Genomic DNA, 8,212 nt, shown 5'->3' with positions numbered 1-8,212 from the left:
TTTGTCCAGGACCTCCCCCGCTGCCGAGATCACTCACTCTTCAGGTCTCGTAGTGTTCTAGCTCCTCTTCTACCTGTAGAGGAGTGGCAGCAGGTGATCTGAGCACCTGGCCTGCCCAAAACAGTCACTCTTGATGGTCCAGCTCCCTAGACCACGTCAGGTCGCCATTAGCCAAACCGGAAGTCCCTGCAACATAAGAATATTAACATGAGTAAGCGTTGGGAAAATCCAACATCGTTTGGTATACAAGTTGTAGCCAGAATGATGTGTAGTAATGGCCAGAGAGAAAGAAAGAGAGAGTGAGAGAGAGAGAGAAAATAAGGCTGTGTGTAGCAGCTTCGGGGAGATGGATTGTTACCCCCCCCACCCCACTTTTCATAATTTCTCTTTACCCTCTTGAATTAAAGGACAGATTTGAACCTTAGGCACCCATCTATTCCCCATCAAGTGGGGGGATAATTGGCTCCATAGAAGGTTGCCAGGTCCAGGTTTGGTAAATTCTTGGAGATTTTGGAGGTGGAGCCTGGAGACACTGGGGTCTGAGGAGAGGATGGGCCTCAGTGGGGTATAATTCCATAGAGTTCATCCTTCAGAGCAGACATTTTCTCCCGGGGAACTGGTCTTTGTTGCCTGGAGATCAGTTGTAATTCTGGGAGATCTTCAGCTACCACCTGGAGGCTGGCAACCCTAGCTCCATATATGTATCAAAGCTGGAGCCATCTCCACTTTGTTGTGGCCCCATTTGTTGTGTTTCCCGTTTACACACTTTTTAAAAACCACAGATCTACTTGAGTTGGCAGAGGTGTTTAGCTCATTTGTTCCATTTACCCACCTGGAAAGACACAGCCCAGGCAACTTGGGATTGCAGGATGGTGGAATTCCCCTGAGACGTTTCAATTTGCACAACCCACTAATTCACCTTCATGCTTGGGCCCAAAAGTAGTTTTCCTCCCGGAAATCTTCCTTGCATGTCAATTTCATAAAGTGTCCTCTGCAGGCTTTTAAATTGGCCATGCCCTACAGGCAATATTAAGCATAAAACTAGGTCATAATATGGGCTTGTAATAGTTGTGGCTATGTAACAACTCTTTCTGCTCTGCTGCCACTCCCCTAGACATGCTCCAGAGAATAATACAAAGTTGTATTTTGATCTATTCATTCAAAACATATCATTGCAATTAGGCGAAACCACAAGGCATGTCTTGGCAAGAAGATTCCCAGGAGGGAGCAGTTGTCTCTTGGTCCAAGTAATTTGTGTTGTGCATATCTAAAATGAAATAAACATACAGGTTAAGTGGCAGCAGATGTTAGCGTTGCCAGATGTCCAGTATTGACCTGGACAGTCCACTAATTCTAGTGATCTTGGCTTTATAAACTGTCCTTCACGTTTATAGTTTAAAGGGATCTCTCTCTCACATACATGTGACCATTTTCAAGAGGTTCCTACATTCCAGCTGAAAAAAAGCCCTGCTGATAGGAGACTGTAGACATGAGCAGTCTTTAGGGATGCTAGGAATAGGATGAATTGGGAGACTGGTAAATTGCTGGGAACTGGCTACAGACATTTTGAAATAGCTCAAAGACATACATATGGGTTAGTCATGGGGGGAAAAATAAAAGGACTGGCTAACCATGGAGTGTTGCATTTTCTCATAGCCGGATATTGGGCTGGAATGTGATTATTATAAAGCCTTGATATTGGAGTTTATAATAACACCTAGTCCTTTTATAGTACTAAATTACCTTGGTAAATTTTGAAATATTCTTGTGGGGATAGTTCTCTTCCCACCTTGGTGGGGTTAGTAAAAACCTGGAAATAAAATGTCCTCTGTCTCTTTAACAGCAGCTTAATATACGGAAATGGACTGTTGAAGCTTATTAGGGCACAGAGGTAAATAATATCCCATTGAGCCTCTGTTAAAGAAGCAGGACATTTTTTCATCAGGTTGTTGGCAACCCGACTTCCGGTTTGGGATTCATGGAGGTCTAACGCAGCTCAGGGAGCTGAGGTGTCCGTGCTGCTGTTTGTAGGGGCTGGAGGGGCGCAAATTGCCCATAGCCCCCTGTTCTCAGGCGGAGAACAAGCAAGTACACTCAAGACCTCGAGAGTGCATTGATCTCGGGTGTGAGGGGGGGGTCTACGCAACGATCCCCCATCCACCCTTGAGGTCCCACTTGCAGACAGGTAGCCAAGATCTCTGCAGCAGCTCTGGAGTCAATTTCTGGCATAAGACCTTCATGCCCAAGCTTCAGCAAACCAAGAAGGGATTTTGAATCGATTGGATAATCAAAGCAGTGATTACAACCCAAGAGAAACATCTAAGGAGGTAAAGATTGCTATCTCTCAGTACGGGACAGATTACAATAAGAAATAAAGTGATAAAGAGAATTAGAAAACCGCGAGAGACTTGATAAATAATTGAGAAAACTCCAGCAAATAAATTGGCAAAAAGTGACATTTTAAAGAGAAGTTAGTGCGGAAAAACGATTATTGTTTACATACCTGCGGCTAGGAGGAGATAGCGGACTGTGAGAAAGTTTTAACATCGCGAGAACTGCTCTGAAACGGAGAGGAACAGGAAGTGCGTCAGAACCATAAAAAGATTGGAGAGAAGCGGCTTGTAAAAAACGGAAATGGAATATCGCCATTTTGAAGAAGGGAAGAGTTTTTACTTCAAGGAAAATGGAAGTAGGCCATCTTGGACAAGGGTAAGGACGGCCGCCTCAAACAAGACCATAGAGAAAAGACGCCCGGCATTTTGGATTGCGTAACATTAACTTTTGGAAAAACAACTTAAATCTGGACTTTTAAAAATAAAAGAATAAATTTGTGCCACGGAGCTAAGGAAAAGAGCAGACTCGTGGGAGCAAAGTAAAGCTAGCCCCACGATGTTGAAAAAGGACTGGCAGACGGCGCTGGAAAATTTAGATTAAAAAGTTACAGAAGGAAACAAAGAGATGGAGAAAAAAGTTATGGAAGGAAATAAAGAGCTTAAAGATATGATGCAAGAGATGGCGAAAAATTTGAAAGATTTTAAAGAGCCATTTAAATCGGAGATGGCAGAACTATCTAAGAATATGGATCAAGTCCAAAAAGACTTGCAAGTCACACAGCAGAGAGTTAACGCAGTAGAGAATGCGGCTGACACCTTGGCGGATGTGCACAGAGCGGAGATGAGAAGAGTGAAGGGAAGAATTGCCGTAGCTGAATGTAAACAAATGGAAAAACAACTTAGATTTCGTGGGATCCCGGAAGTTTTGGAAAAATCAACCCAAGAGCATATCACAGAAATTTTGGCAGGTTACCTGGGCAAAGAAGAAGTGGAAATAGCAGCTCTTCTGGATGTGGCATACAGGATTCATTCAAAATTTGCAGCTCAAAAGAAGTTACCAAGAGATATGATCGTGCAATTTACAACTAGAAGCACTAGAGAGTCAATTGTGAGTAAACAATTCCAGGATCCATTAGAAGTCGATGGGAAAGTGGTGAGAATTATGAAAGAGCTGCCCAGATCGGTGCTGTTGGAGAGGAAAAAGTATAGAGAGCTGGTCCAGATGTTAAAAGATTTGAAAATCAGATACAGATGGGAAATACCTGAAGGGCTGGCTTTTGAATTTGGTGGAGCTAGGAGAAATATCAGATCTGGCCAGGAGATGGAAACGTTTATTAAAGACAATGAAAAAGACTTACCAAAGTGAGTTAAAATTTGATCATGGAGTGTAAAATTATATCTTGGAATGTAAACGGACTGTCAGCCCAATCCTAAGAAGGGCGGGGAAAGTGAATAGGAACCGAACTAAGGCTTGCGACCGCGTATCTGGGCTTTACGCCCGTGTAAGTCGCCCTCCGCCCGCACTGGGACGTGGCGCTGGCCCGCCGGCGGGCTTGCACTGGCACAAGCCTCAGGCGCCCGGGCAGCGGCATAGGAGTGGCGTAGAGCCCTGCACCGGCATGGGGGGGAGGGTGGGGCCGGAGTTAGTCCGTTCCCTAAGCCCCTCCAGAAGCGGGAACGCCCACAGCGGCGCAAAAAAGCTACGCCACGGAAAAAGAAGGCGTAGCCCATAGGCGCCCATGGAACGGCAAAAAACCGACCCTCCCTCTGAGCGCCCCGCCCCGCCCCCATGGCCTGAAGGAGCATAGGATGAGAACCATCCCGGGGACCAATCAGCATGCGCACCCGGAATGGACGAGCCCCCCTCTCTGCACCCAATCATCTGCGAACGTGCCCTACAAAACATCCGGCCAGCGCCGCCCAAACCCCAGGTAAGTGTGCACTTGGCCGGAGGCTCTGCCCCTCTGTCCGTGTGCTGCGTGGCATTGCCCCTTTCAACACCGAAGGGGGGTGAGGGCATTCATGGTGGCAGGCACAGAATGCACTCGGGGGACTTTGCGAAAAAGTGGAGGAACTTCCCGTAAAAGGGAAGAAGTGCAAATGTCTGCCTAACTCCCTTTCTACCCTGACAGAAAGAATGACTCAACATCTAACTGGACTCATGCAAGCTCGTTGCTTCTAACTAAGCACAAACAAATGAACCCTTCCGAGGCAGAAGGGAATGACACTTGGCAAATTAACTGCAGCCTCTCCTGTTTCCTTGCAGGTGCCCTGACTCTGGCGCTCCCGCCTGGTGATGACCGACAGAGCACTGACAGGTGAGGAGGAGGTAGGGGAGGGGGGGCTGTTCCGCAGATTAGTGCAAACTGCCCATTCACCTGAACCCACCCGCTCACTTGCTGCTTTGGGTGAGGCCTAGCAGGGGTGGGGGGCAACCATGGCCGCCCCGGCCGCCTCAGAGGCAGGCGCCCCGAAAACCACATGCGACCATGTGTTTGTTATGACCAGCTCATTCCCTGCCTTAAAGGTAAAAGCTTGCCAAGGCTGAGCGCATCCTCGCCAGACCGTCATGCATCAGCTGGTCGCTGCTGGCGTCGACTATATGCATCCTCCTGGATGGCGGAGTGTGGGGCTTGCCTCGCCAGTGGAACGAGGCAAAGCCCGCACGTGTCTTTTTCCCCCACAGGCACGTCCAGGGCAGGGCTGCTCCCCCGCGTTCCGCCCTCCCCAAACATCTCTGACGGACGGTTGGCTGCAGCCCAGGAAGCACTTTCGCGCCGTGGCCTGCATCCCAGCCCCGCCCCGCCGAGCTGGAAGGAGGGCTGAGAAGAATTCCCCGGCTCCCTTGCTAGCCTAAAAACAAGCCCACTTGTTCCAGTGCAATAAAACGAGTTGTCAAACAACTGCCTTCTGTTTCTGCGAGTCTGACTTTGTCCTCTGCTCCTCCCCCAACACTCCTGTCACATATCTCCACCTCCACATCGCCACAAATATATCTGACAGACCCCGTTCTGCCTCCCCGCCCCCCCTCCCCTCACAGCAATGTCAGGTAGAGGGTTGGGGCAGGGCATGTCAGCGAGGAGGGGGGAGCCATCGAGGGCGATCAGTCCCTGGTAGGGCGAGCAGCTGGCACCTGATAATAAGCCAGGGAGAGGGTTGCCAGGGGTGCTGCTGCAGGGGGGCGGGAGATGGCAGGGGAAACGGTCCACTCTCCCAAATCTCCCCATCAGCAAAGAAACTAGGGTAGAGGCAGGCGGATGCCATATTCCGGGCAGGCCCACTGTGTCTGCCTCTTGGTGGCGGCCTCAGGCCAACCCTCCCCTTCAGCGTGACTTGGTGGCTGTTCCCTACTCCCGGGACTGGCTGCTGCCCTGGATTCCTCATGGCAGGGCGCCTGGCAGTCCCATGCCAACCTCTCTGGACGCAGCTGCCACGGACTTGGCGCTGCATTGGGCAAACGAGGGAGAGGCTCCTCAGACCATGCCCATCCCTCTCCTTCCTGACTGCGAGCCCTGCCCAACGCACGAGCCAGGGTGGTCTGCCGGCATGGGCGTGATTTGCCTGCTGCTCTGGGGCCTGGCTGGGATCGCATGCTGCCCATTGGCTGCGCCTATCCTGGCCCCTCCTCCTGCCGCTTGTCAGGAACAGCGCCCTTTGGCTGCGCCCGGCGGCGGCCGTGCATCAGACCCGCCCACAACACTTTCTGGTTCTACCAATTTGCATCTCTGCGCTGCTGCTGGCGCCGCTGTGGCCACAGTTTGCTGGCACAGGATCCGGCCCGGCGCCGCCGCCACACCGCATGTGCAGCTGCACCGGCGTTGGGGCCAGCCATAGGATTGCGCACTAAATTCACCTTCTAAACGTAAGACTATATTCCACTGGCTTTTAAAACAAAAATGTTATATAGTGTGTTTGCAAGAGACACATATTAAAAAGCAGGATGTAAAATATTTAAAACTTGCAAAACTTGGAAATGAATTTGCAGCAGCTTCCAAAAAGAAGAAGAGAGGAGTTGTATTGTATATAAAGGAAGAGCTGCAGCCTAAATTAGTTTTATGTGATATAGAAGCCAGATACATAGCAGTGGAAATAATTTGGTATTCAAAGAAGATTTTGGTGATTGGAATTTATGCGCCTAATGGTGCGAAAGAAAATTTTTTCAAGGACCTACAGAAACAGTTAGATGAACTGACCTATGATCAAATAATTCTGGCAGGCGACTTCAATGGAGTTACAAACCTGGAAGAAGACAAGAAATCTAAAAGTGCACAAAAAAAAGAGGACTTTTGCCAAAATCCTTTTTTGCGATCAAGGAACAAGAAAGTCTGGAAGATGTATAGAGGAGACAAAACCCTAAAAATAGACAATATACATTTTATTCAGCAAGACATTTTACATTATCAAGCATTGACATGATCTGGGCCTCCAAAGAATTGGTGGTATGGACTAAAGATGTGGAGATAATACCTAAGGTAGGCTCAGATCACAATCCGATCATGTGGAGATTTGGGAAAAATACCAAAAGAAGAGGATGGAGGATAAATGAGGATTTGCTGCAGACAGAAGAAAATATTGCGTTGTTACGGGGAGAGACCAAATTCTTTATACAATATGAATAAGGATGTATTAACTCATAAGGTATGGGATACATATAAAGCTGTGATTAGAAGAATACTAATGGATTTGAATGCAAGAGACAGAAGGAGAAAGGAAGAAAAGAGACATGAAATTATGGAAAAAATTAAAGCCAAAGAGATACAACTCAAGAAAAGACCAGGGAAGAAGAAAATATATCAGGATATAAAAATCCTGCAGGAACAATTGACGGCAATGAATAATAAAGAATTGGAGTGGAATTTGAAATAAATGAATCAGAAGTTGTTTGAGGGTGCAAATAAACCTGGGAAATATTTAGCGTGGCAATTAAAGAAAAAAAAGGAGAATAAACTATAACTAAGATTCGAGAAGAAGATAAAACATTGATGGATTAATCAGCCATTAGTAAAGCCTTTTTAAAATTTTATGCAAAACTGTACCAAAAAAAGTTGAATAGAGATTCAATAGCGGAATATTTGGAGAAAATGAAGCTTCCAACAATTTCAGAGAAATGAAAAGAAAAATTAAACAGGGAAGTGACAGAGGAAGAAATAAAAGAAGCCATACAATCAACAAAATTAGGGAAAGCGCCAGGCCCAGATGGAATAACGGCAAAGTTCTACAGAATTATGGCCAATGATATGACACCTTTTCTAAGAGAGGTAATGAATGAAACTTTGCAAGGCCAAAAGATTCCTGATTCATGGAACGAAGCCAATATATCACTGATCCCGAAAGATGGACAAGATTTGACCAATGTCAAAAATTATCGGCCAATCTCGTTACTGAACAATGACTATAAGATATTTGCGAAAATTATGGCGGAAAGGTTAAAGGGATGGCTGTTGGAATTAATTGCAGAAGAACAGGCTGGATTCCTACCTAATAGACAAATTAAGGATAATCTAAGGACAGTAATAAACGCTATTGAATACTATGATAAGCATTGTGATAGAGAAGTTGGTTTCTTTTTTGTGGACGTGGAAGAAGCATTTGACAACCTGAACTGGGACTTTATGTTTGCTACTATGGAAAAGCTGCAAATGGGAGAAAAGTTCATACAAGCAGTTAAAGAAATTTATAAAGACCAGTGTGCAGTGATTGTAGTTAATGACGTCTTGACCAAAAAACTGAAAATAAGTAAAGGTACAAGACAGGGTTGCCCATTGTCTCCATTGTTGTTTATTTTGATCTTGGAAATATTGTTGATTCAAATACGAGAGGACGATACAATTCGGGGCATAAAAATAAAGGAATTTTCCTACAAAGTCAGAGCATTTGTG

General features: G+C 46.5%; 1 long non-coding RNA gene across 1 annotated transcript; it reads left to right on the top strand.

The window, feature by feature from the left end:
* Positions 1-4,596: 4,596 nt before the first annotated feature.
* Positions 4,597-5,237, top strand: LOC129329659 (uncharacterized). The gene is made up of 2 exons (XR_008597006.1): positions 4,597-4,651; positions 5,020-5,237. It is a non-coding gene; the product is annotated as an uncharacterized LOC129329659 (long non-coding RNA).
* The last annotated feature ends 2,975 nt before the right edge of the window (positions 5,238-8,212 follow it).

The sequence above is a fragment of the Eublepharis macularius genome, chromosome 5 (assembly GCF_028583425.1).
Source record: "Eublepharis macularius isolate TG4126 chromosome 5, MPM_Emac_v1.0, whole genome shotgun sequence".
NCBI lineage: Eukaryota > Metazoa > Chordata > Lepidosauria > Squamata > Eublepharidae > Eublepharis > Eublepharis macularius.
Note: the sequence above shows the minus strand (reverse complement) of the source record. Positions and strands in the feature narration are given on the sequence as shown.